Genomic DNA, 15,689 nt, shown 5'->3' with positions numbered 1-15,689 from the left:
ATGGGCCAGGTGTTTGTGTCGGCCACTAGGGTCGCTTACCTTACTCACACAGCTACCTCATTGCGCCTCTTTTTTTCTTTGCGTCATGTGCTGTTTGGGGAGTGTTTTTTGGAAGGGCCATCCTGCGTGACACTGCAGTGCCACTCCTAGATGGGCCAGGTGTTTGTGTCGGCCACTAGGGTCGCTTATCTTACTCACACAGCTACCTCATTGTGCCTCTTTTTTTCTTAGCGTCATGTGCTGTTTGGGGAGTGTTTTTTGGAAGGGCCATCCTGCGTGACACTGCAGTGACACTCCTAGATGGGCCAGGTGTTTGTGTCGGCCACTAGGGTCGCTTATCTTACTCACACAGCTACCTCATTGCGCCTCTTTTTTTCTTTGCGTCATGTGCTGTTTGGGGAGTGTTTTTTGGAAGGGCCATCCTGCGTGACACTGCAGTGCCACTCCTAGATGGGCCAGGTGTTTGTGTCGGCCACTAGGGTCGCTTACCTTACTCACACAGCTACCTCATTGCGCCTCTTTTTTTCTTTGCGTCATGTGCTGTTTGGGGAGTGTTTTTTGGAAGGGCCATCCTGCGTGACACTGCAGTGCCACTCCTAGATGGGCCAGGTGTTTGTGTCGGCCACTAGGGTCGCTTACCTTACTCACACAGCTACCTCATTGCGCCTCTTTTTTTCTTTGCGTCATGTGCTGTTTGGGGAGTGTTTTTTGGAAGGGCCATCCTGCGTGACACTGCAGTGCCACTCCTAGATGGGCCAGGTGTTTGTGTCGGCCACTAGGGTCGCTAATCTTACTCACACAGCTACCTCATTGCGCCTCTTTTTTTCTTTGCGTCATGTGCTGTTTGGGGAGTGTTTTTTGGAAGGGCCATCCTGCGTGACACTGCAGTGCCACTCCTAGATGGGCCAGGTGTTTGTGTCGGCCACTAGGGTCGCTTAGCTGAGTCATCCAGCGACCTCGGTGCAAATTTTAGGACTAAAAATAATATTGTGAGGTGTGAGGTGTTCAGAATAGACTGAAAATGAGTGGAAATTATGGTTTTTGAGGTTAATAATACTTTGGGATCAAAATGACCCCCAAATTCTATGATTTAAGCTGTTTTTTAGTGTTTTTTGAAAAAAACACCCGAATCCAAAACACACCCGAATCCGACAAAAAAAATTCGGTGAGGTTTTGCCAAAACGCGGTCGAACCCAAAACACGGCCGCGGAACCGAACCCAAAACCAAAACACAAAACCCGAAAAATTTCAAGTGCACATCTCTACACGCCTGTGTTTTTCCAACCACTCCCGGAAAATGGTCAGTTGACACTCACAATCGGCTTCTTCCTGTCAATCTCCTTGCGAACGCCTGTGCAAATGGATTCTTCGTACAAACCCATCGCTGAGCGGCAATCCGCTTTGTACCCGTGCAACGTGCCTGTGCATTGCATGCGCAGTTTTTACCTGCTCACCCGCTGTGCGATAACGCAGCCTAGTGATCAGGTCTGAATTAGACTCATTGACCAAAGGTAGACTGGACTGCATGCCGCATTGTGTGGAGATAGATATAACACAATAAATCTTTTCTTTATTCTTTCACTGGAGGAATCAGGAGAAGTGTTCTCAGCAATCAGTCCAGGTATGAAAATGTTGAGTTGAGGAACTAGCACAAGCTGGACAAGGCATTGGAAACACTATGCTTAGGGGTAGAGAAAGTCATTAGTTCTTGGGTACGAGGTGTGTGCTGTACATTTCTGGATACACAAAAAGTATTTTATTTACAGAGTGCACATTATATTTTTTCAAAGAATTTGCCAGAGCAATCTATGCAAAGTAGCATGAGCTCAAACCACTTGGTGAAGCAGCTGGGCCAGTCTGAAGCAGATATGTCTTCTACATGCTGGATGAAGGTCTCCATTTTAGCTTCCGTTGACTCAAAATTAATCTCACGCACCTTGTGCTTGATTTGTGGAAACACGAAGCAGTCGCAGGGGGCCAGGTCTGGATTGTACGATGATCAAGCTCCTTGATGTGGTCATGGGCCAGAAAATCCGCAACTTTCCTGGACTTGTGGGCAGATGCATTGTTATGATGGAGAAGGGCATTTTATAAAAATTTTGATTGTGCAGACCACAAAATACTACACCATAGGGTGTGTTTTTCTTTCTGACTTGTAGATTCCAGCATTCCTTGAGGAATACAAGACAGTACATTGATGAGCTTTGGTTACAAGCCACTATTCGGTACGCAGTTTTATGTGGGTAAAATATTAATGCCCCTTTCCGAAAATACTACACCATAGGCGATAAATATCACAGGAAAACATTGAAGTCATAACAATCATCAAATCTTATTGGAATTATAGTGCTCAAATTACGGGCTCTATTTTGAGTTAGTCACATGTTGCATCTAATCACAAACATAAAATGTATATGTAATACCCTGGAACTGCAAGGGCCTGCAAGCACAAATCAACTGTGGCACTACAGGTGCCAGCATGACTGTAATAAAAGTAAAAGGGTTGTTGGAGCTGTATAGAACTGAGCCAGCAGCCTACAGCTTGCAGCACAGAAGGGGTTAACAGCCCAGCTCACAGCACAACAGATCAGCCTGCAAAAAGCAAATGCAGGACTCACCAAGTTGCAGCTCAGGGCGGGAAATCCCAGATGAGCTCAGGGCGGGAAATCACAGATAGAATGTCTCCTTGGGAATAAAAGGTTATAAAAGGCTGTCATGCAGCAGCAGCATGGTCTTTGCAGCCAGAAGCCTGGAGTGTCAGTTAGCAGGAGCATGTGTGTTAACTAGGAGAGAAGCGTGGTGTGTGAGCTGGAAAGATGTAGCCTAAGTGAGAGCTCCTCACAGGTTTATGTGGGGAGAGCAGCCAGACACAGCAAGGCACCTGACAGGGGGAGAGATTGCAGTGTGAGAGCAGCAGTACTCAGAATCCAGTGAAAGGATGATGTCAGGAGAAGAATGTGCCACAGGTGTGAGTCTCACAAGAGGATGTATCTGGGTGAGTGGTCGGAAGCCACGCGGCATGATTAGAAGCCCCCCATGGACAAGAGTCCTCACTATGACAGAAAGAGAGAGACGGTAACCTGGTATGTGTAGCACTACTGGTCACAGAATGCCCTGGTACGTAATGCTGTTCGCCATGTTCATGCCGCTGCAATTAAGTGATGCGCTGGAGGAGGTGCCCTGATATGTGATCTAATGTAACCATTATGCTTTGTGCTGGAGGAGTATTCAGAAGTTATCCCTGCTTTGATGTTAAATAAACCGTTATTCTGTTTTATGGGATGGCCCGGCGCCCAATTCTTTATGCGCTGCACCGACACCTGTAGTCCACTCCCACAATGCAACAGTAATTAAACACCTGATTATTCTGGGGACCCTCTGGTATCTGTGCCTGAACCCATGACAAGCCGGGGCAGAGTAAGTGTGATGCACTATACACAGTGACTGCAGTTTTTGCATACCTAGTACCAGTGGGGTTTTACATATACAGTATGTAGAGCTGTCCAAAAACAAGACATAGGTCCAGCTCGGCATGCGTGCAAGCTCATACCAGGAGACAAGCAAATAGTTGTTCGTGCCCCTCCCAGATCGCATTTACTACCAACATCTAAATCCCAGCAGCACTTAGCCACACACTCCCCCCCCCAGAGGTGTAACTAGGGTTTTTGGAGCCCAGGGCAAAATTAGGAATGGCACTCCCCCCCCAAAAAAAAATAATAATAATAATAATAATAATAATGAAAAAAAAGGCCTACAAAGAAATTGTGTGCGCGCGCCAGAAAATGGGCCTGGTCACATACCTGAAGGGGTGTGGCCACTGAAAATGGGGTGTGCCAACATGACACGCCACCTGTTTCACGTCACAACATTCTTTTCAATTCAACATGCACATTAGCTATATGATGGTTTCTCACAATATGGAACCTCTGAAGAAATGTATCTTAAGGCAAACGGCATCTTCAGTTGTTATTCACTATTCATGTAGGAGATCACGTCGTCCAGAAGATGCCTGTTTATGTAGGATTTTTAACAAGGTCAGTATCATACAACAGCGGTTCAACAAGACTAACATCCTGTCCCCTGTGTCACATCCTGTCCCGTGTCACATCCTGCCCCCTGCGTCTCTCAGGCACACTATCATCTCCCCCTCATGTCATCTCTCAGTCACACCATCACCTTTCCCCGCATCATCTCTCAGCCACACCATCACCTCTGCTTGCGTCGTTTCTCAGCACATCATCTCCCACCCTGCGTCGTCACCATCATCTCCCCCTGCGTCGTCACTCAGCACACCATTATCTCCCTCTGCGTCATTACTCATCACACCATCATCTCCCCCTGTGACGTCACTCAGCACACCATCACCTCCCCCTGTGTCGTCATTCAGCACGCCATCGCAATCTGTCTCTCTGTGTGTCCCGCACACACTTCTAACACCTTCTTTTGTGTCACCCCCCCCTTGTAATCCTCTCCCATTCCTCACCCCCTTACCATCTGTGAGGCAGGAGCTAGGAACCGTGAGCAGTGGGGGACTGTGTGCGAGGTCCCGCGCTGACAGGAATGCGTACCCAAGGGGATACATACACCACACCTCTCTCCCATCCTGGGACAGAAGGGGTCAGTGGTCTCTCCCACAGCATGTTCCACCACCAGCTCTTTCCTTCTCGGACTCCGCCTTCTACTCCCCATCTCTTCTCCCATGCACTGGGAGCCCATGCTGCTGCTGCTGCTGCTGCTGCTGTCAGGGAGACTGCACCACACCTGAGCACCCTGTGCTGGCATGTGTGCCTCTCAGACACCCGGGACCCAGACTGATGCCCCGGCACAGTAATCCGTCCACACCTGGTTCGGCACTCCGTTCATTAGGAAGGGAGCATGTTCCCAGCAACAAACAGACATGGTGGAGGGCTGGCGGGCGGAAGGCTCAGGGACACCGCAATTGTGGAGGGCGGGGAGGATGACTGGAGTTCTGGTGGCATTGGTCAGAGTGGAGCGGGCAGGCCGTGCAGGTGCTGGTGGCTCCTCCCTCTGCTGGGTCTGCCATGATGCCCACAGCACGTGCCCTGCTCGCACCCACTAGTTACGCCACTGGTGGGTGGCCTCAATATTTATTGATGGGGCCCCCACAAATTTGTTGCCCTGGGGCCCCCACAAGCCTGCCCTTCATTCTGTGTCTCTTTGTGTCCCCCTCCCCCCTTCAGAGAGTGAGAGTGTGTTTGTTTTTGTGTGTGTCTGTGTTGTTTCACCCCCCTTACCTTCAGCTAGGAGCCAGGAGTCAGGAAGCCTGCACGTTAGGAGCAAGGGTGGCCAAGCAGCAGGGAGCATGGCGCTGGTGCCGTGGTCACGCTTCCTCCCAACAGCAGGAGGCTGGGTGCTGCTGTTGCTCGAACACCGCCGAGCACCATGTCCATGGGTCTAGTGGTAAAGGGCGGGAGGGCGGCAGCAGCACAATGACGGAGGCGGGCGAATCACGTACGATGCCCTGGCCGGTGCCTCTCTCATCTGCTGGGCCTGCCATGGTGCTCTGAGCACTTGCCCTGCTCGACCCCCCTTAGTTACGCCTCTGCTCCCCCCACCCCTCCTTCACTACCAACACCCCAGCAGCACCCAGACACACCAATACCCACATTCACTACTAACACCCCAGCAACACCCAGACACACCAATACCCACATTCACCACTAACACCTAGAGATGTGCGGCTGTCACTTTTCGTGTTTTGTGTTTTGGTTTTGGTTCTAATTCCACTTTCGTGTTTTGGTTTTGGCTTGGTTTTGCCAAAACCACCCTTTCGTGTTTTGGTTTTGGATCTGGATGATTTTTGAAAAAAACATAAACCAGCTAGAATCACAAAATTTGGGGGTAATTTTGCTCCTACGGTATTATTAACCTCAATAACAATCATTTCCACTCATTTCCAGTCTATTCTGAACACCTCAAAATATTGTTTTTTGGCCAAAAGGTTGCACCGAGGTTGCTGGATGACTAAGCTAAGTGACACAAGTGGACAACACAAACACCTGGCCCATCTAGGAGTGGCACTGCAGTGTCAGACAGGAGGGCAGATATAAAAAAAAAGGCCCCAAAAAGCACATCATGCAAAGAAGAAAAAGAATTGCAATAAGGTAGTTGTATGACTAAGCCAAGCGACACAAACAATTGGCCCATCTAGGCGTGGCACTGCAGTGGCAGACAGGAGGGCAGATATGAAAAAAAGGCCCCAAACAGCACATCATGCAAAAAAAGAAAAAGAATTGCAATGAGGTAGTTGTATGACTAAGCCAAGCGACACAAACAATTGGCCCATCTAGGCGTGGCACTGCAGTGGCAGACAGGAGGGCAGATATAAAAAAAAAAGGCCCCAAAAAGCACATCATGCAAAGAAGAAAAAGAATTGCAATGAGTTAGTTGTATGACTAAGCCAAGCGACACAAACAATTGGCCCATCTAGGCGTGGCACTGCAGTGGCAGACAGGAGGGCAGATATGCAAACAAAAGGCCCCAAACAGCACATCATGCAAAGAAGAAAAATAATTGCAATGAGGTAGTTGTATGACTAAGCCAAGCGACACAAACAATTGGCCCATCTAGGAGTGGCACTGCAGTGGCAGACAGGAGGGCAGATATCAAAAAAAGGCCCCTAATAGCACGTGATGCAAAGAAGAAAAAAAGGTGCACCGAGGTTGCTGTGTGACTAAGCTAAGCGACACAACCACCTGGCCCATCTAGTAGTGTTCGGTCCACTGATAGCATCTCCAGCACGCTCCAGTTATTTTTAAAAAAATCTGCAATTGGTGGACTTATACGGCAGTACCCCAGGACTAATACAGCAGTACCCCTGGACTCATACGGCAGTGTAACACAGGATGGCAATTTTCAAAAACTAGGCCCCAAACATCACCTCATGCAAATATGTCAAAGAGGTGCAATGAGGTAGCTGTATGACTAAGCCAAGCGACACAAACAATTCCAACTGGAATTATACGTCAAAATCACTGGAATTATACGTCCAAATCACTGGAATTAATTGGCAAGATTACTGTAATTATACGTCCAAATCACTGGAATTAATTGGCAAGATTACTGTAATTAATAATTATACGTCCAAATCACTGGAATTAATTGGCAAAATCACTTGAATTAAACGTCCAAATCACTAGAATTAATTGGCAAAATCACTGTAATTAATAATTATATGTCCAAATCACTGGAATTATACTGCAAAAGCACTGGAATTATACGTCCAAATCACTGGAATTAATTGACAAAATCACTGTAATTAATAATTACCTGTCCAAATCACTGGAATTAAAATGGCAAAATTTCGGTATTGCCTGCCTAGTGAAGTGGAATCTAGATGGGATTTGGTACCAGGGACACAATACCTCCATCAATTGACTAAATCCAACATAAGTGTCAAGGCCTCAGTTATGAGGGCTTCCATCGTCATGTGAAGCTTAACCACTAGTCATGAACATAGGCCAGGGCCTCAGCCGTTCCTTGCCACTCCGTGTCGTAAATGGCATATTGGCAAGTTTACGTTTCTCCTCAGACCATTTCAATTTCTTTTTTTGGGTCTTTTTACTGAACTTTGGCTTTTTGGATTTTACATGCCCTCTACTATCACATTGGGCATCGGCCTCGGCAGACGACAATGGCATTTCATCGTCTATGTCATGGCTAGTGGCAGCAGCCTCAGCACTAGAAGGAAGTGGTTCTTGATCTCTCCCTATTTTATCCTCAAACTTTTGTTCTCCAGTATGTTTCTGGAGTTATATAACACAATATGCGGCACAGGAATGACCAATAGCTGATGGCCAGGACACTACCACTGGTCTGATGCAGCACAACACATTAACACTGTGAGGGACTTGTTGTTATTATTATAATACGGTAGCAGTGGACATATAGCAGCAGCGTATACCACTGTGACTGCCTGGTCACTGGAATGACTGATGGCCAGGACACTACCACTGGTCTAATGCAGGACAACACAGCACCACTGAAAGGGACTTATACAGCTACACTAGATATATGGCAGCAGAGGACACCACCACTGTGACTGGTCACTGGACTGATGCTGCACAAGACACTTCCCCTGGTCTAATGCAGGACAACACAGCACCACTGAAAGGGACTTATACAGCTACACTGAATATATGACAGCAGAGGACACCACCACTGTGACTGGTCACTGGACTGATGCTGCACAAGATACTACCCCTGGTCGGATACAAGACAACACAGCAAAAATGCAAGGGACTTATACAGCAGCACTGGGGACATATAGCAGCAGAGGACACCAACACTGTGACTGGCTGGACTGATGCAGCACAATACACTGACTACACTGGACTGAGCAGCTCAACACAGCACAAGACTCGCCACCCCACTTTCCCACCCCCACACAGACACTGAGGACGGAGACACGTCCTCTCACTACACTCTCCGAGACTGGAGTGAAAATGGCCGTGATGCGCGGCTCCTTATATGGAATCCATATTCCGCAAGAATCCGACAACGGGATGATGACGTTTTGCCTCGTTCGGGTTTCCGAGTCAGGCGGGAAAACCCAAGCCGAGCTCGGAACCGGACTCGAATGGTGAAGTTCAGTACGGTTCGGTTCTCTGAGAGCCGAACCCACTCATCTCTACTAACACCCCAACAGTACCCAGACACACCAATACCCACATTCACTACTAACACCCCAGCAGTACCCAGACACACCAATACCCACATTCACTACTAACACCCCAGCAGTACCCAGACAGACCAATACCCACATTCACTACTAACACCCCAGACACACCAATACCCACATTCACTACTGACACCCCAGCAGTACCCAGACACACCAATACCCACATTCACTACTAACACCCCAGACACACCAATACCCACATTCACTACTAACACCCCAGACACACCAATACCCACATTCACTACTAACACCCCAGCAGTACCCAGTAATGCATCCCCTTCCCCACCCTCTCCATTATTACCAACACCCCAGCAGCATCCTCCAGAGCTGGATTAAGACCAAAATTTGGGATGCAGGGATAGGGTTCGTATGGCAAGCTTTCGGCATGTACTCCCACAGCAATAGCAAAGGCAGCAGGTCTCGCTTGTGTGAGGGTAAAAGAGCCAACAGAGGATGGACGGGCCATGCACTCCAGCCTGTGCCCTGCCCCTTTTATGTACATTAGGGGGGGGGGGTGGTGGTGGTATGTAAGGTCGACAGTAAGTAGGTCAGCAATGTTTGGGTCGACCACTATTGTTTGACAGTAAGTTGGTCGTCAAGTATGCTAGGTCGACAGGGTCTTTAGGTCGACATGGTCTAGGTCGACAGGTCAAAAGGTTGACATGAGTTTTTGATTATTATTTTTGTGTCATTTTCTTCGTACAGTGACCGGGAGCCCCAATTAGTGCACCGTGTCCCCTCGCATGGCTCGATTTGCTCATCATGCTTCAGGCAAGGTGCCCCGCTCCACTACCGCTGTGCTCGGCACCGGTTACCATTCCCAGTCGTAGTCCACGTGGATCGTAAAGTATGAAAAAGTTCAAAAAAAGAAGAAAATGTGAAAAACTCATGTCGACCTTTTGACCTGTCGACCTAGAACATGTCGACCTAAAGACCCTGTCGACCAATACATTGTCGACCTACTTACTGTCAACCTAAAGATCGGATCCTCGCTAGGGACGACATTGGCACATACTTATTCATGCTCTGGGTGCATAAAGCAGGACCTAGAGCAATGGAGGAAGTCAGGGTCCCCACCTCAGGACTGCCACTTGGAGGCGATCGCCTTCCATTGTCCCCTATATTTACACCCCTGCGGCTCGGCGTGCTAAGCAAAATGGGCCCCCTTTACTCCATCAACTGTAGCAGATGCACCAGAAATATTACAGGAGGTGTGACTTTACAGTGATAAGAAATACATACACATCACAGCAGTGGCGTAACTAGAAATTTTTCTCCCCCAAGCCAAAAAATTTTTGGCGCCCCCCCCGCCGCATAATTGGGAGCAAGAAAGGGATAAATATGCGCGCGCCGAAGGCGCGCGCTGCAAAAAAAGGGGCGTGGTTTTGTTGGAATGGGCGTGGTTTCTCGTAAAGGGGCGTGGTATTGCAGGAAAAGACTACCTTATACCCCAGTTTTGCAACCTGCACGCCCAGACGTTAGCCACCACAGGAAAGAAAAATAATCCTGATTCATGCCCCTTACATTATTTGTCATTTTTCCTCCTTATAGTAATGCCCAGTATACATTATGCCACATACTGCAATGGCCCTTAGACATTATGCCGCACACAACAATGCACATGACACAATATGCACACACTGTAATGCCTGTTACATTATGCCACACACCGTAATGCCTGTGACACATTATGCCACACACCGTAATGCCCCCGACACATTATGACAGGAATCGCAATGCCCGTTATACATTATGCTACACACTGCAATGCCCCTGATACATTATAGCACATACAATGCCTGTGACACATTATGACACACACCGCAATGACCTTGAGACATTATACCACAATGCCCGTGATATAGTATACCATACACCGTAATGCCTGTGACACATACCGCAATGCCCTGCCCGTTATACCCTATGCCACACACCGCAATGCCCGTTATGTATTATGCCACACTGCAATGACCATGAGACATTATACCACATACCACAATGCCCGTGATATAGTATACCACACACCGTAATGCCTGACACATTATGACACACACCGCAATGTCCGTGATACATTATGCCACACACTGCAATGACCCTGAGACATTATACCACATATCACAGTGCCCGCGATATAGTATACCATACACCGTAATGCCTGTGACACATTATGACACACACCGCAATGTCCGTGATACATTATGCCACACACCGTAATGCCCATTACACATTAAGTCCTACAGTAAGGCTTCTAATTACTTTTCAATTACCTTCTCGTTGTCAGGGGTTTCATGCACTGGGTGTCATGCTCGTTGCCAGGTGTTTCATGCACTGGGTGTCATGCTCGTTGTCAGGTGTTTCATGCACTGGGTGTCATGCTCGTTGCTAGGAGGTAGTCCTTGTTGCTAGGGCGGTGCTCCCAGTGCCACATATGTCCCCAGTGCCAGATATTCCCCCACGGTGCCAGGTACTCACATGCCCCCGGTGCCAAATATAGCCCCCCCCCCATGTGCTAGGTACACATATACCCCCCCAGTGCCAGATATTCCCCCAATGCCAGATATGCCGCCAGTGCCATATGTTCCCCCCGAGTGCCATATATGCCCCCAGTGCCAGATATGCCCCCGTGCCATATATGCCCCCAGTGCCAGGTATTCCACCCCAGTGCCATATATCCCCCCCCCAGTGCCATATATGCCCCCAGTGCCAGATATTCTCCCCCAGTGCCATATATGCCCCAGGGCCAGATATTCCCTCCCAGTGCCAGATATCCCCCCCCCAGTGCCAGATATTTCCCCCCAGTGCCAGACATCCCCCCCCCCAGTGCCATATATCCACCCCGTGCCAGATATCCCCCCCCCCAGTGCCATATATGCCCCAGTGCCAGACATCCCCCCCCCAGTGCCAGATATGCCCTAGTGCCAGATATCCCCCCTCCCCCAGTGCCATATATGCCCCAGTGCCAGATATCCCCCCCAGTGCCAGACATCCCCCTCCCCAGTGCCAGATATGCCCTAGTGCCAGATATCCCCCCCCCAGTGCCATATATGCCCGTGCCAGATATCCCCCCTAGTGCCAGACATCCCCCCCCAGTGCCATATATTCCCCAGTGCCAGACACCCTCCCCCCCCCAGTGCCATATATGCCCCAGTGCCAGATATCCCCCCCAGTGCCAGACATCCCCCCCCCAGTGCCAGATATGCCCTAGTGCCAGATATCCCCCCCCGTGCCATATATGCCCCAGTGCCAGATATCCCCCCCAGTGCCATATATTCCCCAGTGCCAGACACCCTCCCCCCCCCAGTGCCAGATATGCCCCAGTGCCAGACACCCTCCCCCCCCCCCAGTGCCAGATATGCCCCAGTGCCAGACACCCTCCCCTCCCCCCCCAGTGCCAGATATGCCCCAGTGCCAGACACCCTCCCCTCCCCACCCCCCCAGTGCCAGATATGCCCCAGTGCCGCCGCCGCCGCCGCTGGTTGGAGGGACACAGAGGGCGCAGCGTGTGCCTCTCCTGTGTCCCTCCTGCTGCATCATCTCCGGCGGCCGCGGGTCTGATAGGGGGAAGTGCCGTCCGTGAGCTCTAATTGGCTCACGGACGGCACTTCCCCCTATTAGACCCGCGGGCCGCCGGAGATGATGCAGGACTCAGGAGGGACACAGGAGAGGCACACGCTGCGCCCTCCGTGTCCCTCCAATAAAGCAGACTGACATGCGGACGTTCGTCCGCATGTCAGTCTGCTGTAATCAGTGGCGCCCCCGCAGCCCCTCGCCCCCAAGCCACCGCGAGGGCTGCGGGGGCAGTAGTTACGCCACTGCATCACAGTACATAGGTGGACAGTGTAATTCATAGGTTAAACAGCTGCAGGGTTGCATGTAAAATGAAAAACAAAAATCAAAATTAAGTTATGCGCACAATACTACATATAGTAACCTTCCTCTGTACAGCTTACTAGGAAACCTATCGCTCATTTCATTCTATTCCTGCAATTATTGCAGCAGCATTATTATGAGAATACTAACATAATAGGAGGGGTTTAGTTAAATTCAGCCAATCACGTGTCAGATCATGATCAGTTCGCAACTTGCACAAGGGGATGAGATCACGCTCAAGTGATTCCCTTTCAAAAAGAGGCATATTTGGTACTAAGCATGGGACACATTTCGCTTGAACATGCCCTTTCATCCCTCATTCACTTAAGGATACGTAAGTGCAACATGAGAATAGGCAGCCATGCCTCTGGTGATTTGGTAAGACTGTGCATTGCAAAAAAACTTTAGAAGGGGGTGTCCTGCTGTAACAGACTCAATTCCCTGACATATGGATCAGATGATTACTTAAGTTCCTACATAATTCATGTGTGGTTAATTGTTTTCTAATGTTCCTCTGATGTACATAAATCCTTCTTTTTAAAGGGCATACGGTTTGGCCTATATATTGAATATTACATGGACATGAAAGCAGATAAACCACAAATCTAGTATTACAATCAATTCTGATGGCATTAAATTGTTTTCCATTAGCAAAGGATTTAAAACTGTATGTCGTACTTAGGCAAAACCAACACATAATAAATCTTTTTCAAGTATTCCAAAGGCTCTCCATATTTCTTCCTATTATTTTCTTTTATGACACCATCCATAATACAAGTTTCTGGCTTTTGATTACGGACTATAAATCTTAGTTTCTCTAGATAATTGTTGGATAACATAAGATCATGGAACAAAATGCCCCAATGTGAAATGCATCTTATTTAATTAGTAAAATCTTTAACAAAAAATTTTGTATTGAAGAAAATAAATGTTTATTAATAGCATATACTTCCAGCTTAATAGATTTTAGAAAGTCTGTATGAAATTTTACTTAAGAACTAATTTGCTTCTGATTCATTTTCACCAACAATTTTTTTTGGCTTTGTAAACAGTTGTCCCTCATTTCACGGGAAGGATTTTGCTACAGGTTGAGAGATGTACTAAGCAGTGATAAAAGTGGAGAAGTGAGCCAGTGGAGAAGTTGCCCATGGCAACCAATCAGCATTGATGTAACATTTATAATTTGCATACTATAAAAGTATACAGAGCATCTGATTGGTTGCCATGGGCAACTTCTCCACTGGCTCACTTCTCCACTTTTCTCACTGCTTAGTACATGTCCCCATCAATGGGGATCCAATCTAAACACAGGATGCATTTATGTTCCATATAGACCTTGTGCACACAGCCTGAAGGTAATTTTAATAAGATTTTACTTGCCGATAAATCTATTTCTCGTAGTCCGTAGTGGATGCTGGGGACTCCGTCAGGACCATGGGGAATAGCGGCTCCGCAGGAGACAGGGCACAAAAATAAAGCTTTAGGATCAGGTGGTGTGCACTGGCTCCTCCCCCTATGACCCTCCTCCAAGCCTCAGTTAGGATACTGTGCCCGGACGAGCGTACACAATAAGGAAGGATAATGAATCCCGGGTAAGACTCATACCAGCCACACCAATCACACCGTACAACTTGTGATCTGAACCCAGTTAACAGTATGACAAACGTAGGAGCCTCTGAAAAGACGGCTCACAACAATAACAACCCGATTTTTTTGTAACAATAACTATGTACAAGTATTGCAGACAATCCGCACTTGGGATGGGCGCCCAGCATCCACTACGGACTACGAGAAATAGATTTATCGGTAAGTAAAATCTTATTTTCTCTGACGTCCTAAGTGGATGCTGGGGACTCCGTCAGGACCATGGGGATTATACCAAAGCTCCCAAACGGGCGGGAGAGTGCGGATGACTCTGCAGCACCGAATGAGAGAACTCCAGGTCCTCTTTAGCCAGGGTATCAAATTTGTAGAATTTTACAAACGTGTTCTCCCCCGACCACGTAGCTGCTCGGCAGAGTTGTAATGCCGAGACCCCCCGGGCAGCCGCCCAGGATGAGCCCACTTTCCTTGTGGAATGGGCCTTGACAGATTTAGGCTGTGGCAGGCCTGCCACAGAATGTGCAAGTTGAATTGTGCTACAAATCCAACGAGCAATCGTCTGCTTAGAAGCAGGAGCACCCAGCTTGTTGGGTGCATACAATATAAACAGCGAGTCAGACTTTCTGACTCCAGCAGTTCTTGAAATATATATTTTCAATGCCCGGACCACGTCCAACAACTTGGAATCCTCCAAATCGCTAGTAGCCGCAGGCACCACAATAGGCTGGTTCAGGTGAAACGCTGACACCACCTTAGGCAGAAAATGAGGACGCGTCCGCAGTTCTGCCCTGTCCGAATGGAAAATCAGATATGGGCTTTTACAGGATAAAGCCGCCAATTCTGACACTCTCCTGGCTGAAGCCAGGGCCAGTAGCATGGTTACTTTCCATGTAAGATATTTCAAATCCGCCGATTTGAGTGGCTCAAACCAATGGGATTTGAGAAAATCCAAAACTACATTAAGGTCCCACGGAGCCACTGGGGGCACAACCGGGGGCTGTATATGTAGTACTCCTTTTACAAAAGTCTGTACTTCAGGAACTGAAGCCAATTCTTTCTGGAAGAAAATCGACAGGGCCGAAATTTGAACCTTAATGGACCCCAATTTGAGGCCCATAGACAATCCTGTTTGCAGGAAATGTAGGAATCGACCCAATTGAAATTCCTCCGTGGGGGCCTTCCTGGCCTCACACCACGCAACATATTTTCTCCAAATGCGGTGATAATGTTGTGCCGTCACCTCCTTCCTGGCTTTTACCAGTGTAGGAATGACCTCTTCCGGAATGCCTTTTTCCCTTAGAATTCGGCGTTCAACCGCCACGCCGTCAAACGCAGCCGCGGTAAGTCTTGGAATAGACACGGTCCCTGCTGAAGCAGGTCCGGTCTTAGAGGTAGAGGCCATGGATCCTCCGTGAGCATCTCTTGAAGTTCCGGGTACCAAGTTCTTCTTGGCCAATCCGGAGCCACGAGTATCGTTCTTACTCCCCTTTGCCGTATAATTCTCAGTACTTTTGGT

At 48.4% G+C, this 15,689-nt stretch overlaps 1 long non-coding RNA gene across 1 annotated transcript in view; it reads right to left on the bottom strand.

Annotated features, from left to right (window-relative positions):
• The window catches only part of LOC134943703 (uncharacterized), a 192,415-nt gene extending 181,222 nt beyond the window's left edge, over positions 1-11,193 (bottom strand). Inside the window, exon 1 of the long non-coding RNA XR_010181689.1 lies at positions 10,969-11,193. This is a non-coding gene — a long non-coding RNA (uncharacterized LOC134943703). The remainder of the gene's footprint in view (positions 1-10,968) is intronic.
• Positions 11,194-15,689: the final 4,496 nt, after the last annotated feature.

This window comes from Pseudophryne corroboree, chromosome 7 (assembly GCF_028390025.1).
Source record: "Pseudophryne corroboree isolate aPseCor3 chromosome 7, aPseCor3.hap2, whole genome shotgun sequence".
Classification (NCBI taxonomy): Eukaryota; Metazoa; Chordata; class Amphibia; order Anura; family Myobatrachidae; genus Pseudophryne; species Pseudophryne corroboree.
The sequence above is the reverse complement of the archived record's forward strand: the minus strand, read 5'-3'. Positions and strand labels throughout refer to the sequence as shown.